This window comes from Callithrix jacchus, chromosome 5, assembly GCF_049354715.1.
Source record: "Callithrix jacchus isolate 240 chromosome 5, calJac240_pri, whole genome shotgun sequence".
Taxonomy (NCBI): Eukaryota; Metazoa; Chordata; class Mammalia; order Primates; family Cebidae; genus Callithrix; species Callithrix jacchus.
This window is the reverse complement of record NC_133506.1, coordinates 42682140-42696151: the sequence shown is the minus strand read 5'-3', so window position 1 is coordinate 42696151 and position 14012 is coordinate 42682140. Positions and strand designations below refer to the sequence as shown.

Here is a 14012-nt window from a genome sequence, read left to right as displayed (position 1 = left end):
TAATCCCAGCACTTTGGGAGGCCGAGGCAGGTAGATCACTTGAGATCAGGAGTTCACCACCAGCCTGACCAGCATGATGAAACCCTGTCCCTCCTAAAAATACAAAACTAGCCAGGCATGGTGGCATAGGCCTGTAATCCCAGCTACTCAGGAGGCTGAAGGAGGAGAATCGCTTGAACCCAGAAGGTGGAGTTTGCAGTGAGCCGAGATCCTGCCACTGCACTCCAGCCCCAGCAACAAGAGTGAAACTCCATCTCAAAAAAAAAGAAAAATTAAATGAAAACTATAAATAATTAAATAATTTTTTAAAGAAGAACCATGCTACTGAACCTATTCAACCTAGAGAATGAATCATGGGCGATAAGAAAAAGGTTGTTCTTTCAGCCACTAAACTTTGCAGCGATTTGCTATGCAGCAATGGATAACTGAAATACTATGTGTGAACCGTTGTTGAACTGTGGCTGAGAACTTTTAATAGGTAGAAAGAACAGTTTCAAATTTTGAAATTATCCCCCAATAAAATCGGCTTGGCCTAGGGGGACCAGAGGCACAAATTCTCTGAGGCTAGGATTAGAAGGTCAACTAGCACAAGTCCTCCAAAAATGAAGCGATCCTGCCTACAAATATTTCTGAGTGCATGAAGCCTCTCCTTGCATGCTCCCAGGATGAGTGTGTGCTTTCTCAAGGGCAGCTGTGGCAGTTAGGATTCTTAGGTTGCAAGCAACAGCAATAGACTCTGAAATGTAGCAAAATGCTATCCAGGAACTCAGAGAATCAATGGGAAGCCTGGAGGGCCAGGTCAGAAATGTCAGCAACAAAGGGAAGAAAAGAAGAAAAGTAAAAGTGAATAAATAAAAAAAGAAAAAACTTTTAGAAAAAGCAAGGTAAGAGAAAATACTTGAACATCTTTTCCTTTTTTCTTTCTTTCCTTTTTTTTTTGACATGAAATGTTGTTCTTTTTTTTTGAGACGGAGTTTCGCTCTTGTTACCCAGGCTGGAGTGCAATGGCGCGATCTCGGCTCACCGCAACCTCTGTCTCCTGGGTTCAGGCAATTCTCCTGCCTCAGCCTCCTGAGTAGCTGGGATTACAGGCACGTGCCACCATGCCCAGCTAATTTTTTGTATTTTTAGTAGAGACGGGGTTTCACCATGTTGACCAGGATGGTCTCGATCTCTTGACCTCGTGATCCACCCACCTCAGCCTCCCAAAGTGCTGGAATTACAGGCTTAAGCCACCCCACCCGGCCTTTTTTTTTTTTTTTTTTTTTTTTGACAGAGTCTCATTCTGCTGCCTAGGCTGGAGTGCAGTGGCACAATCTTAGCTCACCACAATCACCACCTCCTGGATTCAAGCGATTCTCCTGCCTCAGCCTCCCGAGCAGCTGGGACAGCAAGCAAGCACCACTATGCCCGGCTAATTTTTGTATTTTTAGTAGAGACAGGGTTTCACCACGTTGGCCAGGCTAGTCTTGAACCTCTGACCTTGACTGATCCACCCACCTTGGCCTCCCAGAGTGCTGGGATTACACACGTCAGCCACTTCGCCCAGCCATACTTGAACATCTTATCTGGGACCAGCAGCAGATCTAGAGAAGACCAATCATTTTATCTTGTCCTCTCATCACCCTATTCCAATATTCAAATTTCAAAGAGGAATTGGTTCAATTAATCTAGCTTGGATCACATGTTTTATATAAAACGAACCAACTACCAAACCCTTAACATAGCTAACTAGCCTGCTTGCAACAGACTCTCAAATGACTTACAGAGAAAAAATACACGCACACAGGGAGAGAGAGTACAGGTGAGCCAACTTGGCAAAATGTGATCAATCAGTCAATTTAGGTTTAGGGTAAACAGAGCTTTTTTGGTTTTGGGTCTTTGGTGTTCTGTTGTTTTTGTTTTTGAGACAGAGTCCCTCTCTCTGTCACCCAGGCTGGAGTGCAATGGCACGATCTCGACTCACTGCAACCTCTGCCTCCTAGTTCAAGTGATTCTCCTACCTCAGCCTCCTGAGTAGCTGGGGTTACAGACATGCACCACCACGCCAGGCAAATTTTGTGTTTTTAGTAGAGATAGGGTTTTACCATCTTGGCCAGGCTGGTCTTGAACTCCTGACCTCAAGCAATCCGCCTGCCTCAGCCTCCGAAAGTGCTGGGATGTGAGCCACCACACCCAGCTGATGTTTTCTTTGAGACAGGGTCTCACTCTGCCGCCCAGGCTGGAGTGCAGTCATGTGATCACGGCTTACTGCAGCCTGGACCTCTTGGGCTCAAGTGATTTTCCTACCTCAGTTTCTGTCCCTACCGCTGTCCCCCACATTTTTCCCTCTTTCATTGTGTAAAATATAGCCAGATACCCTAGTGGTTAAGAGTGTGGGTTTTCCGGCCAAGCACTTTGGCTTACTCCTGTAATCCCAGCACTTTGGGAGGCCGAGGCGGGTGGATCACAAGGTCAAGAGATCGAGACCATCCTGGTCAACATGGTGAAACCCTGTCTCTACTAAAAATACAAAAAATTAGCTGGGCATGGTGGCGCGTGCCTGTAATCCCAGCTACTCAGGAGGCTGAGGCAGGAGAATTGCCTGAACCCAGGAGGCGGAGGTTGCGGTGAGCCGAGATCGCGCCATTGCACTCCAGCCTGGGTAACGAGAGCAAAACTCCGTCTCAAAAAAAAAAAAAAAAAAAAAATTTATATATATATATATATATATATATATATATATATATATACACAAAAATTAGCCAGGCATGCCTATAATCTCAGCTACTCGGGAGTCTGAGGTAAGAGGATCTCTTGAACCCGAGAGGCAGAGGTTGCAGTGAGCTGAGATCATGCCACTGCACTCCAGCCTGGGTGACAGAGCACCACTCCATCTCAAAAAAAACGAGAGTTTGGGCTTTCCAGGAATTCAAGGCCAGCCTAGGCAACAAATTGAGACCCTCATCTCTGAAAAATTAGAAAAATTATGGCCAGGCACAGTGATTCGTGCCTGTAATCCCAACACATTGGGAGGCCCAGGCAGGCGGATCACTTGATCTCAGGAGTTTGAGACCAGCCTGGGCAACATTGCAAATCCTGACTCTACCAAAAAAAAAAAAAAAAAAAAATGGCTGGGCATAGTGGCATTCGCCTGTAGTCTCCCAGCTACTCAAGAAGCTGAGGTGGGAGGATCACCTGAGCCACGGAGGTTAAGGCTGCAGTAAGCCAAGATCACACCACTGCACTCCAGCCTGGGTGACAGAGCGAGACCTGGTCTCAAAAATACATACATACCTACATACATACACACATACATACATACATACATACATACATACATACATACCTACATTAGCCAAGTATGGTGGTGTTCACCTGTAGTCCCAGCTACTGGGAGGCTGAGGCAGGAGGCTCACTAGAGCCCGGAAGGTCAAGGTAATTACACTCCACCCTGGAGTCTAAAAAAAAAAGGAAAAAAGGAAAAAGCAAGTGTGGGCTTTGATACTCATTGCCTAACCTGCTAAGCTGGTTCTGCTGCTTGCAGAGCTGTGTGATAGTGGCTGGTTACTTGAACTTTCTGTGCCTCCATTTCCTAATGTGAGAACACTGATAATGATGATCATAATAATAATGCTTATGTCATAGGGTATTATCAGGATAAAAGAGAACAATATAGTGGAAGCTCTAAAAACAGCATCAAGCACAGAGCACTCATAAATGTTAATCATGATAATGCATGGCAGTTCCAACCTTGCTTTGCAGGGGTTAATATCCAAGGGTTAGTAGCAATGCTCTCCCCCACCCCCTCCACCCCACATTTTGCTTCATTATAGTAATTACAGTGTGAAATTTCCCTGCAAGTGAAAGTAGATTGCTTGGGTAGAAGCCTAAACCCTGCACATACCTAAACTCTGTTTCCAAATACCTAATCAGGAAACGAGCTGGCACAGCCCCAAACTCCACCCCCAGGCCGTACTCTGAACCACTTTTCTCCCTGGGAAGGACACACGACAGAGAGGGAAATAGAGAGCAAGAGAGAGAAATCGAAAAATGCAATTTAGGGTCAAACAAGTACTTGACTTGTTGTTTTACCTAAAAGAGGGAAAAAAACACCCTGAGAAGAATCATATTTAAGGCAAATTTGGGGTGGTAAAGAGCAGACTGAGCTTTACAGCGCAGAGTCGCCTGGTTCATGCCTCTTCCTTTACACCTAAATCAGGGTTTGGCGACCTGTGATTTTCGTGCCAGAGATGGCACATGAGCCTGTTGGAACTGGCACCTGGCCAGGCTTAAACAGACTTGTCCTGCCCCACAACCTGCAAATGACTCCACAGCTGGAAGAATTTGAAGCACAGCTCATTTTTGTTTTGTTTTGTTTTTTTCTTTCTAGACTTACATATGAAACATATTTGCTTTGGAGAAAAAAATCATCTGCTATCAAATGCTTTAAAAGTACCCATTGTAAGAGAGCTAAAATAAAAATAAGGGCTGCGCTCGTGTTGGCAGCACATACACTAAAATTGAGACAATACAGAGAAGATTAGCACGGTCCCTGCACGAGAATGACATGCAAATTCTGTGAAGCATTCCAGGTTTTTTGAGACGGAGTTTCATTCTTGTTGCCCAGGCTGGAGCACAATGGCGCAATCTCGGCTCACTACAACCTCCACCTCCTGGGTTCAAGTGATTCTCCTGCCTCAGCCACCCGAATAGCTGGGATTACAGGCGCCTGCCACCATGCCCAGATAATTTTTTTGTATTTTTAGTAGCGACAGGTTTTCACCATGTTGGCTAGGCTGGTCTTGAACTCCTGACCTCAGGGGATCTACCCATCTTGGCCTCAAAAAGTGCTGAGATTACAGGCATGAGCCACCATGCCTGGCCCCCAAATTCATTTTGTAAAATGAATTTGTAAAAAACAAAGTGTTTCAGATCATGCTATTGCATTCCAGCCTGGGCAACAAAAGCCAAACTCTGTCTCAAAAAAAAGAAAAGTGTTTTCTTCCAGAGCTGGAGTCAGCCAACCTTTAAAACTTCCCCAAAGCTATATGATGGGATATCATGTAGCCAGTGAAAGATTATGAGGCTGCATAACATTCAGCAGTTTAAAAAGATCTCCCAGATACTTTACTTTTTTAAAAAGTTGTGGATATGCTGTAGGTGTATATATCAATGAGGTATATAGGATGTTTTGTTACAGTCATGCAATGAGAAATAAGCACATCATGGAGAATGGGTCCAGATACTTTAAGTTAAAAATAAAAAAGAGGTAAAGCAGTGTGTATAATAGGCCTTTTTTCTGTGTTACCAAAATATTTATTTATTTATTTATTTATTTATATGCCAGGCGTGGTAGCTCACACCTGTAATCCCAGCACTTTGGAAGGCCAAGGCGGGCTGATTACCTGAGGTCAGGGGTTCAAGACCAGCCTGACCAACATGGAGAAATCCTGTCTCTACTGAAAATACAAAATTAGTCGGACCATGGTGGCACATGACTATAATCCCAGCTACTCAAAAGGCTGAGTCAGGAGACTTGCTTGAACACAGGAGGCAGAGGTTACAGTGAGCCAAGACTGCACCACTGTACTCCGGCCTGGGCAACAAGAGTGAAACTCCATCTCAAAAAAACAAAAGCAAAGAAAATGTAATAAAAGCCCCTAAGCCAGGTGGGAAGATATTTGCTGAAGAATGGCAAGTCTTCACATTTATCTGTCTCCAGAGAAAGGCAAGGGTTAAGCCAGTTCCTCAAAGAGGCCACCTCCGAAGCCGTGGCCTTTCCGCTGGCAGTACTTCTCTCTTGACTTTACCCTTGAGGGGAATTGGGATCTCAGTTCTACATACCAAACATGGCCCAGAGGCTTGAGGTCATAAAAAAGAATGTGGGGGCCAAAAATCACCCTCCTAGCTCCTTGTCTTCAAGCCTTTGACTGAATCACAGGCAGCAACAAATATATTTCACATTGTGATTCAGTATTCACATTTGTATTTCTATACACAATTCAGATAAAAATTTTAAGAAACAATACATACTATGTGAAATCCACCCTGATACTTGGTGAAATCCCATTACAGTTTTTATTTATTTATTTATTTTTATTTTATTATTATTATTTTTTTTGAGACAGAGTCTCGCTCTGTCACTCAGGCTGAAGTGCAGCAACGCGGTCTCAGCTCACCATGGAAACCTCTGCCTCCCGGGCTCAAGTGATTCTCCTGCCTCAGACTCCCGAGTAGATGGGATTACAGGCATCTGCCACCACACCCAGCTAATTTTTGTATTTTTAGTAGAGACACAGTTTCACCATGTTGGCCAGGCTGGCCTCAAACTCTTGACCTCAGGTGATACACCCGCCTCAGCCTCCCAAAGTGCTGGGATTACAGGTGTGAGCCACTGTGAGCAGCCTTTTTTTCCTTTTCTTTTTCCCCCAGAGACGAAGTCTTGCTCTGTTGCCCAGCACTGGAGTGCAATGGCGTGATCTCAGCTCACTGCAACCTCTGCCTCCTGGGTTCAAGCAATGCTCCTGCCTCAGCCTCCTGAGTAGCTGGGATTACAGGCACATGCCACCATGCCCAGCTAATTTTTGTAGTTTAAGTAGAGACAGGGTTTCACCATGTTGGCCAGGCTGCTCTCAAACTCCACCCACCTTGGCCTCCCAAAGTTCTGGAACTACAGGCGTGAGCCACTGTGCCCAACCCATTTTCTTTTTTTCTGAGACAGAGTCTGGCTCTGTCATCCAGACTGGAGTGCAGTGTGACCTCCCTCTCCCAGGTTTAGGTGATTCTCATGCCTCAGCCTCCTGAGTAGCTGGGATTAAAGGCATGTACCACTACATCCAGCTAATTTTTGTTTGTTTGTTTTGAGACGGAGTCTTACTCTGTCACCCAGACTGAAATGCAGTGGCGTGATCATGTCTCACTGCAACCTCCACGACTCAGGTCCAAGCAATTCCCTTGTCTCAGCCTCCCAAGTAACTGGGACTACAGGCACAGGAGGATCACCACCCTTGGCTAATTTTTTGTATTTTAGTAGAAATGGGGTTTCACCAGGTTGGCCAGGATGGTCTCAATCTCCTGACTCCGTGACCTGCCTGCCTTGGCCTCCCAAAGTCCTGGGATTACAGGCATGAGCCACCGCGCCTATCCTAATTTTTGTATTTTCAGTAGAGACAGTGTTTCACCATGTTGGCCAGGCTTGTATTGAACTCCTGACCTTAAGTGATCTGCCCGCGTTGGCCTCCCAAAACATTGGGATTACAGGCGTGAGCCACAGCACCCAGCCAACATTTTCTTTCCCTTCCTCCTCTGTTTCTCTTTCCTTTCTTTCTTCTTCATTTTACTTTTGTTTTTTATTTTATTAGAGACAAGGTCTCACTCTGTCACCCAGCCTGGGGTACAGTGGTGAAATCATAGCTCACCGCAGCCTCAAACTCCTATGATCAAACTATTCCACTGCCTCTCAGGCTCCTAAGTAGCTGAGGTTACAGGTGCATACCACCACGCCCAGCTACTTTTTAAATTTTTTTGTAGAGACAAGGTCTCACTATGTTACCTAAGATGGTCTTGAACCCTTGGCCTCAAGTGATCCTTCTGCCTTGGCCTCCCAAAGTCCTGCTTATACTTTGATTACAGGCACAAGCCACTGTGCCCAGCCTCTTCATTTATTTTTTTTTTTCTTTTCCTTTTTTTCCCCCCATTCCTCCAGCCCTCTTCATTTATTTTTAACTTCTACAAAGGAAATGTGATGTCAGTCCCTCAGCCCCCACTTCCTCTTCCAGAGGAGCCACCATTGCCAATTTTTTTAAGTATCAAGAGATGCATTCACAAATAAACACACATATATATGTGTATATATACTTTTTTGTTTGTTTGTTTTCTGAGACAGAATCTCCCTCTGTCACTCAGGCTGGCAATGGTGTGATCTTGGCTCACTGCAACCTCCACCTCCTGTGTTCAAGCGATTCTCCTGACTCAACCTCCCAAGCAGCTGAGATTACAGGTGGGCACCACCACACCCAGCTGATTTTTTGTATTTTTAGTAGAGACGGGGTTTCACTATGTTTGCCAGGCTGGTCTCAAACCCCTGACCTCAGGTGACCCACCACCTCAGCCTCCCAAAGTGCTAGGATTACAGGTGTGAGCCATCAAGTCTGGCCTGTATAAATACATTTTTGTAACATGAAAAAAAGCCTATTATACACACTGCTTTACCTCTTTTTTATTTTTAATTTAAAGTATCTGGACCCATTCTCCATGATGTGCTTATTTCTCATTGCATGACTGTAACAAAACATCCTATACACCTCATTGATATATACACCTACAATGTCTCCACAACTTTTTAAAAAAGTAAAGTATCTGGGAGATCTTTTTAAACTGCTGAGTGTTACCCAGCCTCATAATCTTTCACTGGCTACATGGTATCCCATCATATAGCTTTGGGGAATTTTTTTTTTTTTTTTTTTTTTGAGACGGAGTTTCACTCTTGTTACCCAGGCTGGAGTGCAATGGCATGATCTCGGCTCACTGCAACTTCTGCCTCCTGGGTTCAGGCAATTCTCCTGCCTCAGCCTCCTGAGTAGCTGGGATTACAGGCACGCACCACCATGCCCAGCTAATTTTTTGTATTTTTAGTAGAGACGGGGTTTCACCATGTTGACCAGGATGGTCTCGATCTCTTGACCTCGTGATACACCCGCCTTGGCCTCCCAAAGTGCTGGGATTACAGGCTTGAGCGACCGCTCCCGGCCAGGTCATTGGACTTTGTAACCAACCTTCATGAACCTCACTACTCCACACCCTAGGACCCCCTCCCAGCTTTCAAAAAACTGCCGTAAACTGTAACTTTCCACTGCCCGTCCCAAACCTATAAAACCGACTCCTATGCTAGCACCCTTTGCTGGCGCCTTTTTTGGCCTCAGCCCACCCACACCTGGGTGAATAAACAGCCATGTTGCTCACACAAAGCTTGTTTGGGGGGTCTCTTCATTCAGCACACACATTTTAACAAAACCCTCTTCCAGTGATTTAGTAACAGAGTAGGAACATGGCAGGTGTGACATGTTTGGGCATTAAAACAGTATCTATGCCAGGGGTGAATGTATAACCCAAGTTAAGATTCTTCACCCTCGAGGTGGCTCATGCCTGTAATCCCAGCACTTTGGGAGGCCAAGGTGGGAGGATCATGAGGTCAGGAGATAGAGACCATCCTGGCCAACATGGTAAACCCCGGTCTCTACCAAAAATACAAAATTAGCTGAGCATGGTGGTGCGTGCCTGTAATCCCAGCTACTTGGGAGGCTGAGGCAGCAGAATCACTTGAACCAAGGAGTCAGAGGTTGCAGTGAGCTGAGGTCTCGACACCACACTCCAGTCTGGAGACAGAGCAAGACTCCATCTCTAAAAGATTCTAGCTTTAAAAAAATTAAAATTAAAGGGCCGGGTGCAGTGGCTCATGCCTGTAATCCCAGCACTTTGGGAGGCTGAGATGGGTGGATCACAAGGTCAGAAGTTCAAGACCAGCCTGGCCAAGACGTTGAAACGTCATCTCTACTAAAAATACAAAAATTAGCCAGGCATGGTGGCGGGCAACTGTAATCTCAGCTACTGAGGAGGCTGAAGCAGGAAATTTTTTGAACCTGGGAGGTGGAGGTTGCAGAGAGCTCAGATCGCACCACTGCACTCCAGCCCTGGGCAACAGACTGAGACTTCGTCTCAAAAAACAAAACTTAAAAATAAATAAATAAAAATCAAAACCCTCTGGCTAATAACAATCAACTACACTGCAAGCCTGTTAAGGATGTTACCGTACAAGTCAGTCATGATGTCTGCCCCACCCACCCACAGACCCTTCCTTCTAAAGAAAGGGCAGAAATCACCATCTTCAGTACCATGTGACTGGCAACTTCTGTTCAAACCACAGCTGATTGAGTCAGATATGGGCATCAGCCTCAGGGGTGGCCAGTGCATGGGCAGGGCAAGTAATTTATGAGTTGGCCAGACCCAGAATATCTGGCCTAACAGCAACCAAGTTGACCTGTGAGATTTCCACTTGGGATGAATTTAAATTAGAAAGAGTAGCCGAGCACTGTGGCTCACGCCTATAATCCCAGCACTTTGGGAGGTTGAGGAGGGTGGATCGCCTGAAATCAGGAGTTCAAGACCAACCTGGCAAAATGGTGAAACCCCATCTCTACTAAAAATACAAAAAATAGCCAGGTGTGGTGGTGCATGCCTGTAGCCCCAGCTACTCGGGAGGCTGAGAAAAGAGAATCACTTGAACCTGGGAGGCTGAGGTTGTAGTGAGCCAAGATTGTGCCACTGAACTCCAGACTGGGTGACAGAGTAACACTTTATCTCAAAAAAAAAAAAGAGAAACCCTAGAGTAAATCAGCTAGTTAAGAAAAGGATTTGAAGCGGAAAGGATGAAAGATATATGAGATAGGAGGGAGTAGGGTGGGAAATGAAGAACAGACACTGAATATCAGAGCTAGGAGGTAGAGAAAAGATACTAAACATAGCTCAAAGGTGGTCAATTTCCAGCAATACAGCAGAGTAGGTAACCCGAAACACCCAACCCCACCCACAAAAACATCTGGAAATTCTGAGTAAAAGATAACAAGTACTCTTTTAAACCAATCACAGAGTTCACAGGAAAGTAAGGGAAATCCCCCACGTCAAAAACAAAAATGGAACTGAAACCCAACCGGTAGTGTGAACTGATACTATGCCAGAGAAGGAGGTGTCACAGGTCTCAAAGAGCAAAGACCTCCAAATGAAATGCAAATGCAAGGACAGGAAATCAGGCCTTGGGGCTCATATAATCTGAAATGACAACACAGAAGCCATCCTCCTGGAGCTAGGTGTCAGCTGACCAAGCAAAGGTGCCGCTTCAGATAATAGCGTGTTTGCACAAAAACCATCAAAAGATGAGCTAATAATTATTAGAGACGCAAAAGAAGGTACTAACATATGCGAACAGAATAATATTATCAAAAAAAGAACAAGCAGGTTTGATAAAGAACCATGCAGAGCAGAGGCCGAGGGAAGCTGGGAAGAGGGAGGAAAGGAAACAAGACCCCTGGAGAAATAAAAATAGAGAAAGTAACTGAGTTCCACTGAGGGCGGAGCTTTAAGTTTGCTGGAGATAGAGTGAGGTGCAGCAACCTTGCTATCGAGGCAGCAGAATTCCGGGAACCACCTTAGAGTCCCCAGCAAGCCTCTTTTTTTTTTTGAGACTGAGTTTCACTCTGTTGTCCAGGATGGAGTGCACTGGCACTATCTCAGCTCACTGCAACCTCCACCTCCCGGGTTCAAGCAATCCCCTTGCCTCAGCCTTCCAAACAGCTGGGACCACAGGTGCACACCACCACACCTGGCTAATTTTTTTTGTATTTTTAGTGGAGACTGGGTTTCTCCATGTTGGCCAGGCTGGTCTCAAACTCCTGACCTCAAGTGATCTGCCCGCCTCAGCCTCCCAAAGTGCTGGGATTATAAGCGTGAGCTACTGCGCCCGGCCAAGCCTTCTTCATCACTCGTCTGTTTCACTAGTACTTACTGAGTTCTGTGTTTATTTCCAATTGCTGCTGTAACAAATCACCACAAATTTAGCAGCTGAAAACAACGAAAATGTACAGTACTTGGGTCCAAAGTCTGAACTGGCTTTTTTTTTTAATTGGAGACAGTCTCCCTCTGTTCCAGGCTAGAGTGCAGTGATGCAATCATGAACCACTGCAGCCTTGAACTCCAAGGGATCTTCTCACCTCAGCCTCCTGAGTAGTTAGGACTATAGGCACATGTCACCAAACCTGATTAATTTTTCTTCTTATTTCCTCTTAGAGAGGAGGTCTCCCCAGGCTGGTCTCAAACTACTGGGCTCAAGCAACTGAGTCCTCTGACCTCAGACTCGCAAAGTGCTGGGATCATAGGCATGAGCCACTTTGCCCTCCCAAAGTGCTGGGATTATAGGCATGAGACACTTTGGTAAATGCTATCAAAGATGTAATACAGGGTGGTGTAAGAGAGACTAGGTGCTGGCAGGGCTACTGTAGCATGTCAGGTCAAGCTCTTGAGCATTTGAGGTAAAAAATAAATTATGAGAAGGTGGCAACCCTCCAAATATCTGAAGAAGGTCAGGCAAGGTGGCTCACACCTCTGATCTTAGTACTTTGGGAGGCTGAGGTGGAAGGATCACCTGAGCCTAGGAGTTCCAGACCAACCTGGGCAAAATAGCAAGATCCCATCTAAAGATGACCTATAAGGTCTGGGTGCAGTGGCTCACATCTATAATCGCAGCTCTTTGGGAGGCAGAGGCAGTCAGATCACCTGAGGTCAGGAGTTCAAGACCAGCCTGACCAACATGGTGAAACTGTCTCTACTAAAAAATTAGCCAGACACGGAGGCATGTACCTGTAGTCCCAGCTACTTGGGAGGTTAAGGTGGAAGAATTGCTTGAACCTGGGAGGCAGAGGTTGCAGTGACCTGAGACTGGGCCACTGCACTCTAGCCTGGGTGACAGAGTGAGACTCTGTCTCAAAAATAAACAAATAAATAAATAAGTAAATAAAATTAAATATAAAAATGACCAATGAGAACCAAAAAGGGTTTAGTCCCAACATTTTGGAAGGCCAAGGCAGTGGATCACTTGAGCCCAGGAGTTGGAGACCAGCCTGGGCAACATGGCAAAACCCTGCCTCTACTAAAAATACAAAAAATTAACCAACTGTGTTGGTGCACACCTGTGGTGCCAGCTACTCAGGAGGCTGAGGTGGGAGGATCGCTTGAGCCTGGGAAGCAGAGGTTGCAGTGAGCCGAGATCTCACACTGTACTCCAGCCTGGCAACAATGCAAGACTCTGCCTCAAAAAAAAAAAAAAAAATCAAGATCAAATGTCAGTTGCCCCTTAGAGATAAATCACATAGAATAGATAAATATGTGGGAGAAATAGTACCAAATACAATCACATTAAAAACTAATATCCAAGCACTTTGGAGGCCAAGCCGGGAAGATCACCTGAGGTTGGGAGTTCAAGACCAGCCTGACCAATATGGTGAAACCCTGCTTTTTTTTTCTTTTTTTAGAGACGGGCTTTTACCATATTGGTCAGACTGGTCTCAAACTCCCGACCTCAGGTGATCCACCCGCCTCGGCCTCCCAAAGTGCTGGGATTACAGGCATGAGCCACTGCGCCCGGCCAGTGAAACCCCATCTTAAAAAAAAAAAAAAAACTAATATCTTTCTTTTTTCTTATTATTACTTTTTTGTTCTAGAGACGTGGTCTCACTCTGTAGCCTAGGCTGGAGTGCAGTGGTATAATCATATTTTACTGTAACCTCAAATTCCTGGGTTCAAGGGACTCTCCAGCCTCAGCCTCTTGAGTAGCTGGGACTACAGGCATGAGTCACCATGCCTGGCTCAGGACTCATTTACTGAATGACACTATGTACCAGACTTATCCCAAGCACATACTAATACAGTTCCTATTATGAAAGCTTACAGTCCAGACTTGACAAATTACCAAATGATTACCCTGGAAAAATTCATTCCCCATTCTGGGCCTCAGTTTCTCCATTTGTGAAATGAGCTGTTTAAACTTAATGTTTCCCCAAGTGCAGGTAAGATTATTTTTGTAAAATATTTGGACACCATTAAAAAGCACTGTGAGAGGCCGGCGCAGTGGCTCACATCTGTAATCCCAGCACTTTGGGAGGCCAGGGAAGGTCAGGAGTTCAAGACCAGCTTGGTGTGTGCCTGTAATCCCAGCTACTCGGGAGGCTGAGGCAGAGAATCGATTGAACCTGGGAGGCAGAGGTTGCAGTGAGTCGAGACTCACTGCAGTGTGATACTCCGTCTCAAAAAAAAAAAGCACCATGAGAAAAGAATCTCTTTTACATTTCTTTTTGTTTGTTTTTTTGGAGAGAGTCTCGCTGTCGTCAGGCTGGAGTGCAGTGGCACGATCTCAGCTCACCGCAACCTCCACCTCCTGGGTTCAAGCAATTCTCCTGCCTCAGCCTTCCAAGTAGCTGAGACTA

General features: G+C 45.5%; 1 non-coding gene across 1 annotated transcript; it reads left to right on the top strand.

Moving 5' to 3' along the window:
• The first annotated feature begins 4472 nt into the window (after positions 1-4472).
• LOC118154229 (U6 spliceosomal RNA) lies at positions 4473-4580 on the top strand. The gene has a single exon (XR_004744120.1). It is a non-coding gene; the product is annotated as a U6 spliceosomal RNA (small nuclear RNA).
• The last annotated feature ends 9432 nt before the right edge of the window (positions 4581-14012 follow it).